Here is a 19,268-nt window from a genome sequence, read left to right as displayed (position 1 = left end):
GTTAGTAAGTTTAAAAATAAATTAAACCTTTCGTCATGTTCTAGAATTCAATTTTCTTGTTTTATTCAGACGCCTTCAGGACAATTTAAAAAGCTTATATTAATAGCTGCGGCTTTTGTTTCTTTTTGATGAATTTAATTGCTTTCTCATAATTAAATTATCCAAGCTCTTTTAAAAGGTTATTTTCGTAATGCATATAATAAAACGGTACATAAAAAACCTAATTGAAATGTGCTATGAATGACGCATAAATTGAGTGTAGTACGTTTTCTAGAAATTGTTTGAGGAAAATTAATTACAATACTATAATTGAAAACAAATAATATGCTACCGGTTAAAACGAACGCAGCTTAATTTCGGATGCAAGCTGACAAGATTATGGAATACTAACTTTCTCTAATAGTCATATTTTTTTATTTATTCTGTAATGCATTGTAATAGGAATATCTAAGTATCCCAGTAATAAAAATCACTAAGCAATTTAATTAAAGCATGTAATAAGTTGCAAACGTGCAAAAAATCTTAATTGATTGCTAATCGTCGGAGGTTGTTATATTAATTATGTACAACAATTATTCAATAATTCATAAGGCTTCTCGACTTGGAAAGTGATATAAATAAACATAAACAAAAGTGAAGTATGCGATCCAGCATAAGGGTGGCTTCTTTTAGCTCCAATACTCAGTCTGCTCTCTGAGTCTATTCAGCTATTAATAAATCTGACGATCAATAAATGTATTCCGGATACATCTAGGCCACTTAGGTATTTTTGTTTCTTATAACTAATGACAAACTTTTAACTAAAGTCTTATGTATTTTAAAAAGAAGTCAATTTACGAACATTATTATTAAGTAGGTGCATAACTTTGAACACATAACCTAAGTAAGTTCCAAAATAATGGTGTCGTTCCGATAGATACAGTCGTCATTTGCCTACGTCATATGTAGCGTTCTGCCACCTGCGACCGTGTTGTCAAATAATTTATCACGGGTCAAGCTTCAGAGCAGACGGAGGCACCGGAGCACTGTGACTCATGAAAAAATAATCCAGTCTTACAAGATACGTCGCGTGATAAACAAACTGTGACACTGGAATTAACAAAGTTGACGCAAATAAATCAAATCTGCGTAGAAACCCGTTATGAAGACACCCAAATACACACACGCTTTATATCACACTATATCAAGATGTGTAACAATAAACTAGTTTTCGTCGTTCCGTAATAAAATGCAAAACACAATTCCCAAACCGTAAATCTAACTGTCAATCAAGTTCAGTTTTAATTTAATTAATTGTTAGATCCGATGTTTAGTTGTGAAATTCGGACAAGTTTTACGGGAAAGACAATAAATTTTATAAATGAGTAGAGGTAAATTCTACCTACACAGAACTTTGGGTCTTTCAAATCTAAAAATAGATGCTGGCAACATCATGAAAATGCTTATACTTATTCGAATTCCTTAAGTGCCATCTCCATAAAATCCGAAATCAGTTTGTTTGCAACTTACCGACAAAGTGAATTGTATCATCCATAATATAATCAAAACGTAAACAAACTTACTTAAACTAACGTTTAAGATGCGAAAATACAAATTGATGCAGTAAAAAAGAGTGTGCAATTTGGTAGCGTTAGGGCCCAACTGGTTTACTTAACTTTTATTTTGCGCACTAAAACGGAATAAAGAGAGGACTTTAGCGTTTAATGAATGCCGGCTAAAATTTAAATCGGCTACTACTGGTTTTATACACTTTTTAAAAGATAATATTCATTTGCCATTCGCACTTTGCAAGTAAAATGAAAAGCCAGAAGTATTTTTGTTCCGCAAATGGTTGTCCCAAAGTTTAAATAAAGTACCTTCCACTTTATGTGGTTAAATATGTGTATATTTTGTATTAAGTATCCGGTAATCACCCCGAAACTATGTTCATGGACCCTACATCAATTCGTGCTTATTCGTGCTGAAGGTAAAGGACAATGTTCGTTCTCCATACATTGTTCGCCTAAGAACCAACAATTTTGACATATTACTACCCGAAAGCGAAATAATACGATTCTGTGTGTAAGAACAATGATTCCTGATGGACACTTGCCATAAAATTAATGATTAAGAATATTAAATCACAGCGATTTTATAATATGTCGTTTATGACAACATGGCGTCTAATGTATTGTGTGAATGTATGAACACCGATTCGCGAAAAATGTTTTGTATTGTCGTCACGCCGAGTCGCAGCCAAATAGTATAAAATAATAGAACAAGTTTTAGAAATACAACTCGGCATTCCACTTTTATAATATGCCCACATATTGCACGTAAATAAACAACATGAATCGTAGGTTGTTTCCACCCTTGTCATCTGACACATGAAATAAACTCCTATTGTATTATAGATATCGAAGCCGAATCGTATGTAATAATAGAATGGGTTTTGGAGATCACTCGGGGTTCCACTTTTATAAAATACCTACATATTGCATAAAAATAACACGAATCATGAGTTTTCTTTTCACCATTTACATCTGACATGAGATAACAAACTCCTATCTCCATGACTACCGTCGTAGTCTATGCCAAAGACTACAATATTTTAAGCAAGAAGTTTCAAACCTTAGCGGCTACAGTAACCCCTGGGCCACATACATCGTGATAACATTCGGTCGACACCGGAACGAAGTCTTGCGATTATGCAAAAAAGCACCGTATTCTAGTGCGGCTATATCACGTTCAACCGGGGTTTTAATTCGACTAAAGTCCTGACTAAAGACTGGAAGAAAATACGCCGCATTGTATGAGCACTTCGTGTTCGTTAAAGCGGCTTCAGATCTAGAGCCTACATAGTTTTCTTTCCAATAATATCCGCAAGTAACGCTGCATGATCTTTACAACAAAAACGGCAATAGTTTTTAAGGTGCCAAAATTATATGATTACTTTGGCACGGTATTATACACGTTCGAAGATTTGTCATTTTCATTCATTTCATCATCATCATCATCATTTCAGCCACAGGACGTCCACTACTGAACATAGGCCTCCCCCAATGACTTCCACATCGCACGGTTGGTAGCGGCCTGCATCCAGCGCCTTCCCGCTACCTTTATCAGGTCGTCGGTCCACCTTGTGGGTGGACGTCCCACGCTGCGTTTTCATTCATTTATTATTTTCTTAAAGTGCCAGAAAAAAAATAGTTTCTAGCTGTCCCAGCAACTTCGTCAATAAAAAGTTGTCTTGTCTTATCTTTAAAATCGTAATATTAATTTCTGAACGTATCCTGTTTGACACCTAATAATATTATTTGACATAGCTGGCTCGGCGAATTTCGGCAAATTAATTTTGACATTGCAGAATATGACTTTTGATAGGTTTATCGGCGGGGATATCCTCACGGAGGAAGTTCGAAAAATGGCGGAACAAGATCTTATAATAATGCAAGGCCGAAGCTGTAACGCGCGTGCTCCTACGTGTAATCCGGCGAGTATACAATAAATAGTAATGTCTGGTAAATAGTGGTAATACGTATCGTTCGTTCGTTCGTTTCAGCCGAAAAGACGTCCACTGCTGGACAAAGGCCTCCCCCAAGGATTTCCACGAAGACCGATCCTGCACCGCTCGCATACAGGCACCTCCCGCGACCTTCACCAGATCGTCGGTCCACCTAGAGGGAGGCCTGCCCACGCTACGTCTTTCGGCTCGTGGTCGCCACTCAAGAACTTTCCTGCCCCAGCGGCCATCAGCTCTACGAGCTATGTGCCCCGCCCCGTCTATGTCTATATGCGCTGCGATTACAGGGTATCATTTTGCATAGTCGCAAGACTTCACTCCGCTGCTGTCAAATCAATGTCGCATAATGTTATCGCAATGTGTGTGGCCCTTGGCCAAATCACAGAAGCCTATGCGAAGAAAGAGCACTTGAATGACAATGAAAATCTGGGTTACCATTTTATAAGATCTCCTCACTATTGAGGGTAACAAAGTAACATTAATAATCTAGCCATTAATTACCTATACGAGAAAGTAAAGCAACATGCGGTTTTATTTTAATTTGTAAAATATTTGTAACAGTTTGTTCTAAATTTAGTTTTACAACAGTATTGCTGTTTCAGCTGTGACTGTGAAGCTTTGGGAAAATAAATAAATAGAAAAAATATTAACATAAATATTTATTTAAGTTTTTATGTTCATTATCATAATATGCCAATTTAAGTTACACTGTGTGACAAGTCTTTGACACTAAACAAACTCTTCAGCTTAACGTAAGTGGAATTAATCCTTTTTGTTTGATCACATATAAAAATAACACAAGTGTTAAGGAAAACTTCTTCTTTGGTATGGTATCACCACGGAGTTATAATGGCGGCAACTCTGTATCACTGACTTGTAACTTTCAAACAGTATGAATAATAAGGGCACCACATTGGTTTTCTTTCTGAAAAAAGGCTTTCACTTTTAGTACTAACCCTTTAGCACTATTTCATTGAAATAAAAATACAATAAACGCACAGAAGACTGAAATTGAGTCAACTGACGTGACATTTATAATTTGTTGACATTATGACAGTTTGACAAGACTAGGGATTGAAAAAGTTTTAATTGAAAAATAAAATGACAATTTATTAAAACGATTCACAAGGATATAATCGATTAAAAATATTAAAAATGTTCTGATACTTGCCTGTAGCGATTATCCAATCCTGGTTTCTACTGAAAAACTACCTTATGGCAAGATTTTAATAAAATAATAAAATCTTTATCTTCTCTTTCACAATCTATAAAAGTTCATTTGGTCTATTATTATACATGTGCTATGAATGAGGGTTTTCGCGATTGAAAAATCCGCGAGATGGCAAAACGTAGACGCGAGGTCCAAATGCTGCATGGTTGGTGGATTTTGACATATCTGTCAATGTCATGTCAAAAATAACCAATCATGCAGCATTTGGACCTCACGTCTACGTATTGCCATCTGGCGGATTTTTCAATCGCGAAAACCCTCATTGGCATTGATTATGAGAGACTGGCAACTATACTAGGTTGATTTATGTTTCTCTCACTTCAACTGGCATTGGATTCAACATCGGATTCTGACACTTTTACAGTTATGATACCATGAATATCAGTTTATGGTCCTAATTATTTTTATTTTATTTTCGACCTTCGACCAGTTGGACACTTTAGATAGCTTCTTGTAATAGTGTCAATATCTTTTTAGCTTTTAACGCAAATCTTCTTCAAAGTCTTCAAAGCAGTTTAATCGATTTATTTTATTTTCAAAATCGATATTTTATTGTCTATGATGGCCGCAGGAACATCACTATACATGGACTCCCAGCAATAAAGTACGGTAATGCCTCGTACAGATTTTATCGGCAAAAATTATGGAACTTGATAGGTTTTAGACCATGCCACGCACCAAAACGTCCGGAAGTTGTAATAGTATTATAGAATAAACGTTAAAATACTTATTTATTTAATTTTTCAATGCTTAAGTGTCCATTAGAATGAAAGGGTGCTTAATGTATTAAAAAAAATAGAAAATAATTATGATGGGTTAATGTTTTTGGGCGGTTTTTTAGGCGGTTTCTGACAATGTCCTTTTCCCAATATTTGTATCGGGGTTATTTATATTATTGCCTTGTAGGAAAACGTCGTTTTATCAATGAAGTGAATTTATGTAGTCAGTTATGTAGAATAAGTATTGTGAGTCAAGTAGGTTTTGCCTTTTACGATGGAAATTGCAGATAGAAAATTACCCATTATGCTATTCCTACGTGCAAGATGCATACTCGTATTTAGGTAGAATAAGTTAGAATATTTGTAAGCTACGATTATTTCATTTTAATTTCATCCATAGATAATTTATAATATCACTTTTCCCGTGTCGTATCATAATTAAATCTCATAATAACTTAGACTGCATCTCAAGTTCGTAAATAATTTGTTTCATTTAAATAAAAGTAATAAGTAATAATACTCACTCGTATTTCCTAAGACATTGAACTCAGGAGAAACCAGATGCCATTCAAAAGTATTAATGTTCTCATCGTAACATTAAATTTAAGTACATTAAATACTAAATAAGTTATGTACATACGGTAATTTTCTTATTCATAAATGCGATCATTTTTTCTTAGTTGATTTAATGACCGTGTTTGCCAACGAACTCTATTTATAGTGTTTTAAACTTACAGGATTATTATAATCAGTATGGCCATACTAATTAAGCCTCTAGAATAAGTTCCATGAACCCTCGCTTCCGCTAAGCTCGTACAGTGGGAATCATTTTATTATCCGCTCGGTAATGTATGATCGGAATAAACATGTCAGGCAAATTGATAATTAAGGCATACGAAAACTTAATAAAAGTGCCCATTCCGTTAACTTTAGACCCATAACGAGTTAATTTGTCAACTCTCCTAAAGTATACAGTATAAACTTTAGGAAGTTTCTCGACTCTTTTAATGTAACAAATGTACTGGAAATTTATGGACACTTGTGCTAGCGAAAAACTTTGACTGAACTTTTCTTGGCAACAACTTGGAAAATCAGCCGCGCGTAAGAGGAAGTGCGTGTATCCCCGAACATCCTGAATGCTTGAATGTTTTAGCTTAGTTAACGACTTCTGTAGCAGATGTAGGAACTAATGTAGCTTCAAACACGTGAATTACTAATTTGGATACCAAAAAAGTTCAGAGTTGTCGCAGTTGCACTTAGAGACTATTATGACGTTTCACGAATATTAAGATTTACTTATTTATAATGATAGTATGTTTAACTTGTCTCTGACCGCTAGCGGCCGGGGATAGTTGACTTTTCAGCGTCGTGAATCTTGGTACGTTATAGAAGCTCCTGTAGGTTACCGCTATTACCACACCATATTGATGATGGCATCGCACTTGATAAAAATATATTTCTCAGGCCGTGAACAGTTTTTCTAAGATGCGCTGCTTCGTTGCATACGGAGGTGTGCATGCGAATGTTTTTAAGAACTCAAGTTCGAATACTCATCACGTATTATCGCGGAATCAGCGCGCGATTCCCAGGCTGACCGGTTCAGTAATCGGGAAATTCGTAGAAGGTCCTGCGCAGACACGGCCTTCGCTTGCCGAATATCACCTTTTTGTGCGCAGAGAGGAAAATTGACGGCTAATAACGGGTAAGATGCACACAAAATGATTGATTCTAGTATTTTCGATTGATTCATCAAGACAATATTTTTGATTCCATCAGATGTGAGGACTGGTCAAGTGTATCTTAGCTGGGTTAATTAAGTAGGCTTTTGATTTTTTACAATTTTGCCAGTTTCCTAGCTACGAAGGAAAAAATGGAGCGATAACATACTCTATACTAAGTAAAAGACAATGTTACTGAAAAAAGCTCAAATTCTTATGATGACGAGTACTAAATTAAAAGCTCAGGCTTTATTTACAGCTCACTTATAACTAATTTCATGTTGTATATTCTTATTTAAAATTAAAACAGAAACTAGACCACATCCCACGCGGCTACAAATAAGGCTACTCATAAATTAAATGTCAAAAGTTCAGGTCGTCCAAGCAGACTCCTAAAGCAATTCAACAAAGCCGAACGCTTATTTTTGGGAACGGTCAATAATGATAATAATAGCCCAGTAATAAGTTTAGTGTTAGGCGGAACCAATGCAGTTTGGGCCTGCGTCCGGGGTGGACAAAATCAATAGTCTACTAACACAACTACACTCGCGATCTGCACACATCGCGATTCTTTGTCGCTTTTTCGTAAGATAAACAGGTGCAGAAGGCCCGTGATGGAAGGTAGTAGAACTCAAATTTGTATGAAATCTTCCGGCCGTATGTGTGGATCTTCGAGTATCGTAAAAATTTCTTTTTATAGTAGATAAAACGGTGGAATCACTTAATTTATTTACTTACTTTTGCAGATTATTACAGCGAGGTTACTGCAGTAGTGTATGTTGCGTTTAAATCCGCCCGCCTACACCCAAATTATTGTCTCTGGAGCCCTGAGCAGGTGGCGCCTGTATGAACTTCGTAACGACATTATGCCGCGGCTGCTTTTATGGAGTCTCCCTTCGGACCAAGTGTTATTAAGACTCACCGAGAAGTACTGTAAGCTTTTGAGTGAACGAACGCTACGAAATCGACAATTAATGCACGTTTGTTTTTCCACATCACAAGTCTTATTAACAGTGACTTTGTTTTTATTGGATGTATCATACCGCAGCCCGATAAGAAAACAAACGATTTATCACTTCAGCCAGCCCCTGAATCACGCATGTAACATTGCTCCTATCCGCCCAGAGCACATTTATCAGGCACTTGTGATTGAGCACGCAGATCAAGATCTGCACAGAAATATAACCAGTATCGAGCTCGCAATACGAACAACGGCTGAAGCATACTTCAACGGTCAGCTATCAATCATATTTCCGCTACAGTTAAGTCTCAAAAAATGTGTGTCACATTGCGGATGCCAAGAAAATACCCTAATAATAAATTAGCATAGTAATGTTTGCGGCCGTTATGTTAGGATTGAGTCCGCCTTAATTAAAATGAAAAAAGCGGCGCCTGCCAGTGTCACTGGCCTCCGACCATCAAACGTCATAAACATTTAATTAAAATCCTGATTATGCATATTCTACCTTTAATTTTTGAACAATTAATGGATTTAAGATTTAGCGTTGAACGATGATAACTGTTTTATCACACTAACATTAAGGAACCATAAGTGATGGACTGCAGCTCTACCGTTATTAGTACTATGATATATTACCGAGTATACCTTAACGACCATGATAAATGCTTTTTAGCAATAAACACTATAATCTAATCTATCCAATTCTCGCATATCCTTTGAAATCTGGTGTGGTTGATTTCATAGGGCTCTTTTTTGCAATATTGGTTGTGTTTTATTTATGTATCTTATAGTCAATAAGCAGATTTTCAAATACCGTGAGAATAAATGTGTAGCAATTTTAAACATCTGATAATTCTCCTATCCGCTTCTGATGTTGAGGATAAATAAATGATCCTAATAGAATTTAGGTGTAGGCGTCCGCTAGAATCGGAAGAGTTATACGCTTTTTATGTTCGCTCGAAAAAACACCTACCTCAACATGAGTTAACTAAACAAGATTTTCCCCTTTAAATAAAAATAGGGGAGGACGAGAGGATGTCACAAAGTGTAATCATCTTTTCATTGAAGAATATTGTTTTGCTACGACGGACATCAATCAATCAGCTTTAAACACAGTTCATTGTCAGTTCCTTTGTCCTTCGCCTTTGTATCCAGGTTACGCAAACAACTGCTTTTAATTTTCATATTGTTTTCTTTTACTTTTTAAGTAACCAAAATACTTTTAATAACATCGTATGGGATTGAGTTATTAATCTTCATGATGGCTGAAGGTACCATGAAATTACATGTTGGGAAAAAGAGGAAGTATTAATTAAAGAATACATAAAATAGACGGAACCAAAGTTTATCAAAACCAGTTTGCAACCTCTATGAAAAGTAGGGCACTGTCACGCAAGTAGAGAAACCGAAATAGCATAATAAACTAACGATGAGCCTAATGAGTCGTAATCTTTATAAACCATGTCCGATTGTGGATTAAGCTATATCGTGGTACTCTACATTTATATAATTCAAACATGGGCATGGTTCATTAATAGCATTTTGTACTTTACAAGCGGAAATAATTTTTGAATTTATTATCACAGGACCAGTTTAACGAACGGGTACCCTAATAAAATTACTGTTAAATTCTTACTAGCATTTGAAGAGGTTTTGTTAATCTATGTAAGCACATTAAGTAACACACGTGTAGGCGTAAATATTAGATTATAAAAATACTAAAAGGCACCACTCATGGTGTTTTAAGTAATTGTCATGTCCATTAATGTTCCTTTGTTTTAGTTTTTTTTATAGTTCTTATGATTTATTTTTTGTACATAATATTATTATTCTCCAAGTGGCAAGGTGTGGCGCGAGCTGGTTTAAAAAAATCTAAGAACGCCATTAAACTTAAATTACTACTTCACTTTAGACGATTTTGTTTACTATAAAAAATAAGCATAAGTTTGACCTTAAGACACCTTCAATGAAGTAAGCTGGTCATATATGTATTATTATGAAAGATGGGATGTTTGTCCCAACAGAGTAAAATATTGTAATAGATAATAAATAACAATACGTATTTTGTCAATTCCATTAAGAAGAAGCAACCCTGGACTTGAAAGTGTCGTTACTCGCGTTGCTTACGCGTAAACTTGGAAACTTTGTAAGAACAATATTGTTTACTACGGACGCTCGGCAGCACTTCCGCCCCACCGGCACCGGGTGAAACAATGTGCACGTTTAATTTTCATGTTTGAAATACCTTGAGAGTAGAAAATTTACTATGAAATTCTTCATAGGGTAAAGCCTTTTTTGTAAATTTCATAATTTCATTGAGTTATCATACAGTTCAACAATTGGCTCTTGTCAAAGAAACTCTACATAGGAATTTTCATTATCATCATTTCAGCCTATGGAAGGAAGTCCCATGTTAAACGAATAAGCCTTCCTCGAGAAACGTCGCAGAGCACGATCTTCTTCAGGTATTGATAATAACTGGAAAAACAAAACAAAATACCTAGGTAATCTACTATTCATGTAAGTAAGTTTGTATCAATTGAATGAATTTTGGAATAATGAGGCGCTTTCAGCGAAGAAATAAATTTCTCTTTTCTTCAGTCACTCCTTCATTGCTAAGATTCATGACTCTTCCTTCGAATCGATGTCTCTACTTGCTCATCGTCTTCACAGTGACCATTGATTGGAAAACCCAACTGCTATGTGACTTGGTCCAAGCTTCGGACTTCGGTCTCTAGATCTTTTGCCCTCGATTTGGCCGGTCACGATGAGTCACAAGTAGTCACTATTACTGCGTGCTATGAGACCAAGATATTTGGAGCACTCAGCGTAGCCAGACCGTTGACAGCCTTTTACCGTGATCAGTTTTCAGTTCCTTCAGGAAATGGTACATTCATTGCGCTGTCCAGGGGTTCCAAAAGTCGACGCCAGCACCACATTTAATAATCCATTATCTGTCTACTCGTAGCTTTTAGGGACCAGGCTTTAAGGAATTAAGGAATATCTTAGAAGTGGCAAAGGCTTCGTACACATATTATTGTCTTCTTTTTTAATATTTTTTCATATACATACTCCCAACTTTAAGTACCTATAAACTAGTATCTACTTTAATATAAATAATTGCATTTTGACAGTTATAAAGGCCAATCAGACAGGTTTTCCATGAAGACAATCATAACAATTACCGATAACGCGTCATTGGAAGTGCCGAAATGTTACTAATAGTCAGACGCAGATTGAGTGAAAAAGTTGTAGCCCATGAATCGTTGATTGCACACGGCATGTGGAATTCCCCTCGCCCGATGGACTGACGGACTACTTTGTCGTCAGAGTGGAAGAGAACCAGAGGCTATCTGCAGCCTCGTGGAGTTCAACCTCATCTCAGGACTCAGGAGAAATGACACTGAGCAACAAATACAAAACGATTGTTTGTGTCGCATTTATTTTTTACTAAACATAAATTTAAGAAAAGGTCATCTAAGCTTTGCTCCCACAATAATTATCTTAAAGAAGTGGTGTAAAGTTATTTTAGGACGTTTAAGTGCCTGGTGCAGGTAATAAACGGGAAATTATAAATGATTTTATGATATTTAACCTGTGCATTTCTGAAAAGCTTCGTAACAGCTTTATCTGAACATCTACTACTATGTAAGGACGAATTATTTTTTAAACGCTACCAATCAAACGGGGTTTAAACCATTTAGCATGCAATCAACACGTTCTAGATTTTTTTATTGTAACACCTCAGTAGCGCTATGAGTCACCCACCAGTCAAGTTTGTAGAGACGCTATTTCATCACAGGGAATTTAAAAACATGCTAATGTTCATAAACAAGATGCATACATTATAAGGACGCTTTTAGCGATCGCCATAAAATTTTGATAAAGCAAAAGTCCATTTAACCCAATGATTAGTGAACAAGTAAACCGTAAGAATGCCAATTTAATTCCGTATTAATGACGAGTTTATTAATTTTCGTGTTCGATAAGTTATTTTATTAATTTACATTTTTAATTATTTCGTCTTGAGACCGATATGCAAAACAAAAAGTGTTAACAAATTGATGGACAAAATTGCTTGCAGTTAATAGATAAAAAGTTAAAAAGTCGGAAGGGGATTTAAGTACCCTATTGTCATGTAAGTCAAAATAAATTCTTGTTGTGGCCGATTAGGAATAAAAAACGGTAACTTGATTTGTAACGAATACATTTAGCTGAGAAAACGTTACTTTACAATAATAATCATGACATGACAATACATATCCTAACGGCGAAGCAGCTAGAACATTTGTATCTGTAAAGAATGACGGTGATTTACTTGTCTATTTTAAAATATTACTACTTTTATTCGTGTGATGTTTATATGTACCTGTTCAAGTGGTATACAGTATAGTATTCATATAAAAGTTATGGGTCGTTGCCCGAAATGGAAGTTGAATTTTGATTCGGGTAAAATTGATTTTTGTCGTGTTCATTATTTAAAAACGAATCATAAAAGAAGGGTTTATCAGTGTTGCAAACGAGTTAATTTTGCGTGAGTGAAATGAGAAGGATAAAATTGATTTTTGTCGTAAGCCACATGTCATGGAGCTGTAAGACTCCAAATACGCAATAATTTTTGCCTTATAAAATTTAAGTGGACCTTTGATGAAAAACGTCAGTTTAAAAGAAGATATGACTTACTTGATTTATGGTCCTATGTCCCCTAGATGGGGCAGAGGGCGTCCACAACAGTCCTCCATCTCGTTCGGTCTTGAGCTTCTCGCTTGATCTCGCTCCAGGTCTTGCCGATCTTCTTCGCCTCGTCCGCTACAGTGCGCCGCCAAGTTTGCCTGGGTCGACCACGTTTGCGTTTTCCTTGGGGATTCCAATCCAGAGCCTGCTTAGGGATTTTATCGGGGTCCCTTCGGAGAGTGTGGCCAATCCAGTTCCACTTGCGGCGCTTGATCTGCTGGTCGATCGGAATTTCGTGGCAGCGTTCCAATAGCTCGACGTTGGAGATTTTCTTGGGCCAGTATATGCCGCGAATTCGGCGAAGGCAGCGGTTGATGAAGACCTGCAGCTGGTGCGAGACAACCTTGGTGACCTTCCACGTTTCACACCCATAGAGCAGAACGGATTTAACGTTGGACCCGAATATTTTGATCTTGACCCTTCGGGTCAATTTCCGTGACTGCCATATGGGGCGAAGTTGTGTGAAGGTAGCTCTGGCCTTGGCAATGCGCGAAGTGATGTCCTCTTCGGTACCTCAGTTTCTGACACGACGCTCCCGAGGTAGGTGAAATTGTGGACTCGTGCCACATCCTCTGCACCAATCCGTAATGGCGTGCAATTTCTCACACCAGATCGCATCTCTTGGGTGTTCCGGCAGTAAATTTTGAGCCCTGTGATACCCGCTTCTCGATGTAGGTCATCAAGTTTGGACTGCATATCGTGATGCGTGTGGCTCAGCAAACAGAGGTCATCGGCATAATCTAAGTCTTCTAAGACTCCGATTATACCCCACTCTATTCCACGCCGTTGGTCTTGATATGCGCGATTCATGACTCCATCCAAGACAACCAGAAAGAGAAGGGGCGAAAGCAGGCAGCCTTGCCGGACGCCCGCATGCACCTCGATGTCAAAAGAAGATATAACGTATCCAATATACGCAGTAAAACTTGCTAAAACAACTTGGTAGAAAACAACAAGTTAGTGGGGTCATTTATGTCCCATGTTGTGGTCAGAGGGTTAAGCGCCTGGTTATGTAAATCTGGCATAGCTGTAACGTAAGCTATTTGATCATAGTTTGTGAATGCTAAATATGTTTATAATGTCCTTCCTTAAAATGTTAAAGCAAGTTAATCGGATCTTTCTTCGCATAACAGTATTGGTAAGGCATTGATTGATTGATTAACCGTCGTAAAATAAATATCGAAGAATAACAGTTAAAAGAATTTTTGAGATTTTATTTATTACCTAGGAATTATAATGGTCAATGATAACGGTATTAGATTGCAGGCGGTCGTAATTAAATGGGAAGAGGCTAATTAGATTGGGCTCCGTCGGCGAGGGGAGCCAGGAGAGGAGCGCGGGCCTCATCGGCAGCAGGCAATGTAAATTACCCATAGTGAAATAAGATCTTCAGGCATGCCCTGAAATTCAATCAAGTCCCATGCAAATGTGCAGCTGTCTGGACCCGACGTTTAATTGCTGAAAATCTTGTTTATTTGCCTTTTTTTAAAACTCATTTTCCGTGTAGGTATCATGTACGGAAAAAGCCGTTAACTTTAAATACAACTACTTAATACCGACCTTATAAACGATTTTAATAGGTAATCGTTGAGGTAGGTAAAAATATGGTTATTTTCTACTCCTTCTACTTACATCTCTTTTATTTTTTGCAAAACAAGGCAGGTATTTGACCACAATCGCACCTGATGTTAAGTGGGATGCAGTCGAAGAGTCTCTTCCTTGCCAACTTCCATCTCCCACATTACTTTTACTTTCTGATACCAAGAACATTGCGCTATGGAATCTTAAAATGGCAAATCAGGCAAATCTATATATATAAAAGAAAGTCGTGTTAGTTACTCCACTTATAACTCAAGAACGGCTGAACCGATTTAGGTGAAAATTGTCAGGGAGGTAGTTTAGAGCCAGGAGAAGGACATAGGATACTTTTTATCCCGTTCGAAATAAAAAAAGTCTGCTTATTTATTGCCATTAAGGCGGAACAAAGTTCGCCGGGTCAGCTAGTTATTTATATTTTCGGAAATTAGTCACGCATAATATGTTTATTTATATTGATGACTAGCGTGGACTTTGTCTATTACATTAATTGGATTTTCCAGGAATTTGTATCTCAATAGCTGCTTTCTGAAATAGCAGGCATAGGTACGTCCTACCTGTAATAAGCTTTATCTTTATAGACATAGAGACTAGCATATGATATAGACTTTTCATATTTGAAAGAAAAGCCTACTGAAAATACTGAAACTTTCGATTGTCCCCCTTGTCCAACTTGTGATTAGACCCCCTTAAGACGGCCTTGTCGCAAAATGCCTTTTAGATGATATTTTTTTAACATATTAACTACCTCATTTCTTAGGTCAAGTAGCTTAAGTGTTAGGCTGAGTTGCACCACCTAACTTTGAGCGTAAATATAACGATAACCGATGTTTTTTGTATGTAGCTTGACAGATTTTTGACGTTTGTCAAAGTTAAAGTAAGATGGTGCAACCCAGCCTTAGAGAATTGATGTTTAGTGAGTGAGTGAATCAATGAATGATTGACCTCTGCCTTTATTGACGAGTAATAGATGTCTGATTAGACATTTGAGATAAATATTGAGGGTTTATTCAAGGTAATTGGCGTCTAATTAGGTATATTTCATACTGGCATCCTGATTATAATATTCATATTTTTGCTTTCTTGTTGTTGGCCTAATTAAGATAATAAGCATCTAGTTAACATATCGTAAATAATTTGGGGCTACGTATGGCGTCGAAGGAACAATTTAGTTAATGATTTCCTAATAATATTATTCCCACTAGGTCACGATGTTGTCAAGGGAATGTTAACAATATGCAACTTCAACTATGTCGTCGACGACTTCCGTAATATAAAAACTAATTTTTTAATTATATTATACTGATCAATTTGAATATATTCAAAACGATAGTTATTAAATAAAGAGAGTGATTACTGATTAGATAGTACCTTAAAATTCTTAGTACGAAGTATGTTATCTTCTATAATCACTACCATATAGAGACTTGCAGCGTCTCTGCACAGATATTAACTCCACTTCCTAGAATTTCTGTAGCGTGCCAAGTTTTGTAAAATAGAGCCATTTCATTAAGTTGTCGCTATTTAAGTAGATTTCTGCGCTCGACTAATTATGTCGAGTTGAAACAAGAAGAGTTTCTTCGATGTTATTTTTATTTTTAACTGATTGTTGGGAGGAGAGTGTTCTATTTACTGAATTTCTGTACCCTGTAGGGACATTTAAGGGCTCTTTACACAATTTGTTACTAAATATACTTACAGCGACACCTAGGCCTCTTATTGGAACTGGAGTTGGTGTCTCTCAGTCCCATCATATACAGGTAGGCGGATCGGATTATGTAAAACGATGTAGAATATAGTATATGACCCAGTATAACTTACGTTTGTTTATATGTCATAAGTTGTGCCTTTGAAATGATTCTTATTGGAAACTATAAAGTACAATTATAATAATAACAACAGCGCCGCTGTGTACTGAACTTTCTTAAAATAGAATCCATTATTTAAACATAGAAGGCTGTATTTAGATTCTAATCAAATGCAATCGTGATAGTTTATTCGAGTATGAATACAAATAATATCTACACTGGGCACGTAATTCATCCTCGTAAGGGCTTGCAATTACAACAATCGTTATACGTTTATGACATAATGGTGGTGTGAACCTGTGCTCGTAATTGCGATACACAGGCGTTTGTCGAGCGGAAGCGGGCCCGCTCGTGACATCGGCCGCGCACCGTGTCTTTTGCTAATTGTCCGCGACCGATAGATAAGTAATAAAATCAACGGGGAGGACACCAGCTGCATCTTCAATATATGCCGTGGATTCGCAATGCGTCGCGGTAGACGCCAGCCCCCGCCACCGGGCTTCATATTTATACGGTAAGGCGGGCGCTGCGAAGAGTTCAAACGTGCGTCGGGCGTTCGCTACATTAGACGATCGAGAGAATCGTAACGCGTGGGTAGACAGGGGCGAGTGCAGTGTGCAGTGCGTGCGGGTCTGTGTCTGAAAGCTCGCGCCGAAGCCTCCGAGCGGGGACCGCCGAGCGCCCGCCAGCGCCGCGTCAGTGCCGGCCCGGCCGCGCCGCAAGCATCACGCTCCGGTGATCGAACTCTTGCCACTGGACAGTGAACAATAACAACATCCCTCCTCCGCCGGCTCACCACGGGTGCACTACAGTATTTCACTAAACTGATAGAGGTGAGTTTTTATATTTTATTGCAATAATTTTTTTTTGCAATTTTTAAAATTTTTCGTACTTTTTGTGCATTTAGGTAACAATGTAAGTTGTAAAATTTTCTCAAAACTTAACAAAGCTTAAATTGATAACGTTAACAATAAGCCATGTTGGGTAGAGTCGCACATAAGCGAGCGTCTGAAAAAGCCGGTCGCGAGCTTTGCAGCCGCAGCTACTCACACGCGAGACAGGCATGACCGGCGCTTCCGATGCACGAATAAAATATTTCCGTTAATGTGCAAAGTGCATCTTTTAATGAACATTAAAATTATTCACATAAAAAAATGTATTTAATGCGTTTTATCGCTTAACAAGCCTTAACCCGTGACATGCGCGAAAATTTTCAGATGCAATATTTTGCATACTTATACCGTAAAGTATTAATTAACATTCTTAACAAAGCATGCTTCTTTTTTATGACATGAATTAAACATTCGCTGGGTTTTTCTAGACAATGATAAGTTTAATTAAAATATTTAAATAGGGTAACAATTTATTAAAACAAAAATGAGCCCAAAATGGTTTTACAAATTAATTATTAAGTAACAAAATTTAAGAATAATACAGTAAACTAAACACAAAATTAACTTATCTTTAATAATATTATGCTTAACACAACTAGCGTATATTAATAAACCGCCAAATAATTATGTTTTCCTGTTAGAGTAGAGATGCTGAAAATAAATAAGCTCTGTTGCATCGTTTAACGTTCTGTGAAGTCTATTTTTTGTAGCCTATTGTGGCGCGATCGATTACATTCATCTCTTTATTGTTCGGCAAATGTTTGCCGCTCGGCCGAGTCTATACTAAATTACAACTACCCTATATTTATAACTATGACTTATAAAAATGCAATTGGAAATATAAGAATGAAACATATTTTTAGTTTACACACTTTATACACTTTTCATTTTCACATTAAGTCATAAAGGCGCATATTATTTTATGTAAGCTAGCATTGAAAATATTGCTACGGCATACCTCCGTAGCTACGAGAAAAACATGATTTCCACAAATATTAAAAGAAAAAACTTGCAATAATATCATGATACCTGCTTTCTTATTATTCGTATTCTATTATTTTGTCACTATCGAAATCAACAACGATTCTTTAATAGTGACAAAAATATAATAAAATAAAATAATTGTAATGCAATATACAAATTTGTCTTTTATAACAAACTAGCTGACCCGGCGAACTTTGTTCCGCCTTAATGGCAATAAATAAGCAGACTTTTTTTTTAATTTCGAACGGGATAAAAAGTATCCTATGTCCTTCTCCTGGCTCTAAACTACCTCCCTGACAATTTTCAGCTAAATCGGTTCAGCCGTTCTTGAGTTATAAGTGGAGTAACTAACACGACTTTCTTTTATATATATAGATAACCGTGATATAACGATAGCTATAAAAAAATCAAGTTGATACAAGTAACGATTTTATAGTAGGTACTTTCTGTAAAGTCATAATTTATTTATTTACAATCAGAAAACTAATTTTATTCTGGTTAGCAGTAAAATCATTTATTTACTTTTGACTTTGATTGTTAAGTGAAGAAAAAAAGATAACTCCGAGAATAACTTAAAAATACGGTAAAAACCAACTGGTTATTATAACAGAACAAAAAACACGGTTGCGGATAATAGTAGACTAGTGCTAAATTAAAAGTATATTTATAGCAACAAAAATAAAAAGGGAAGATTAATTCGACGGTCGTGAGATAAGTATTCGATTAAGTAACAAAATCGGAATTGGCGTAAGGATGGTCGCGTGAGTGGATCCGATCGGCCGCGTGCCGCGCGACCGTGCCGGATCCGATACGTCACACCACCACAAATAATCACCGATTGTACTTACAAAGTAGATTGAAATCGAATTGTACACCCGCGTTATCGACAACACTCACAAATAAACGTTCAATATTTTATCCACGCTCGTAAAATATCACAGAAATCCAACGCTCTAATAACCTATTCAACTGTACTTAATGTAATAATATTACATGAAATTATATCGGCATAAAAACATGGCAGGGTGTTGAATTGTATTTATTTAGTTACACTACAGCACATAGAATTATATACTTATTTATACAAAAGTTGCAGCGTGATTAATGCTTAATATTTTTATT

General features: G+C 36.6%; 1 protein-coding gene and 1 pseudogene across 1 annotated transcript in view; one reads left to right on the top strand and one right to left on the bottom strand.

The window, feature by feature from the left end:
- Window positions 1–12,815: 12,815 nt before the first annotated feature.
- LOC135072133 (uncharacterized) lies at window positions 12,816–14,239 on the bottom strand (annotated as a pseudogene).
- A 2,724-nt stretch (window positions 14,240–16,963) lies between these two features.
- The window catches only part of LOC135071874 (titin), a 37,294-nt gene continuing 34,989 nt past the window's right edge, over window positions 16,964–19,268 (top strand). Inside the window, exon 1 of the mRNA XM_063965720.1 lies at window positions 16,964–17,102. The gene's annotated coding sequence lies outside the window, so the exon portion shown is untranslated. The remainder of the gene's footprint in view (window positions 17,103–19,268) is intronic.

This window comes from Ostrinia nubilalis, chromosome 5, assembly GCF_963855985.1.
Source record: "Ostrinia nubilalis chromosome 5, ilOstNubi1.1, whole genome shotgun sequence".
NCBI classification, from domain to species: domain Eukaryota; kingdom Metazoa; phylum Arthropoda; class Insecta; order Lepidoptera; family Crambidae; genus Ostrinia; species Ostrinia nubilalis.
Note: the sequence above shows the minus strand (reverse complement) of the source record. Positions and strands in the feature narration are given on the sequence as shown.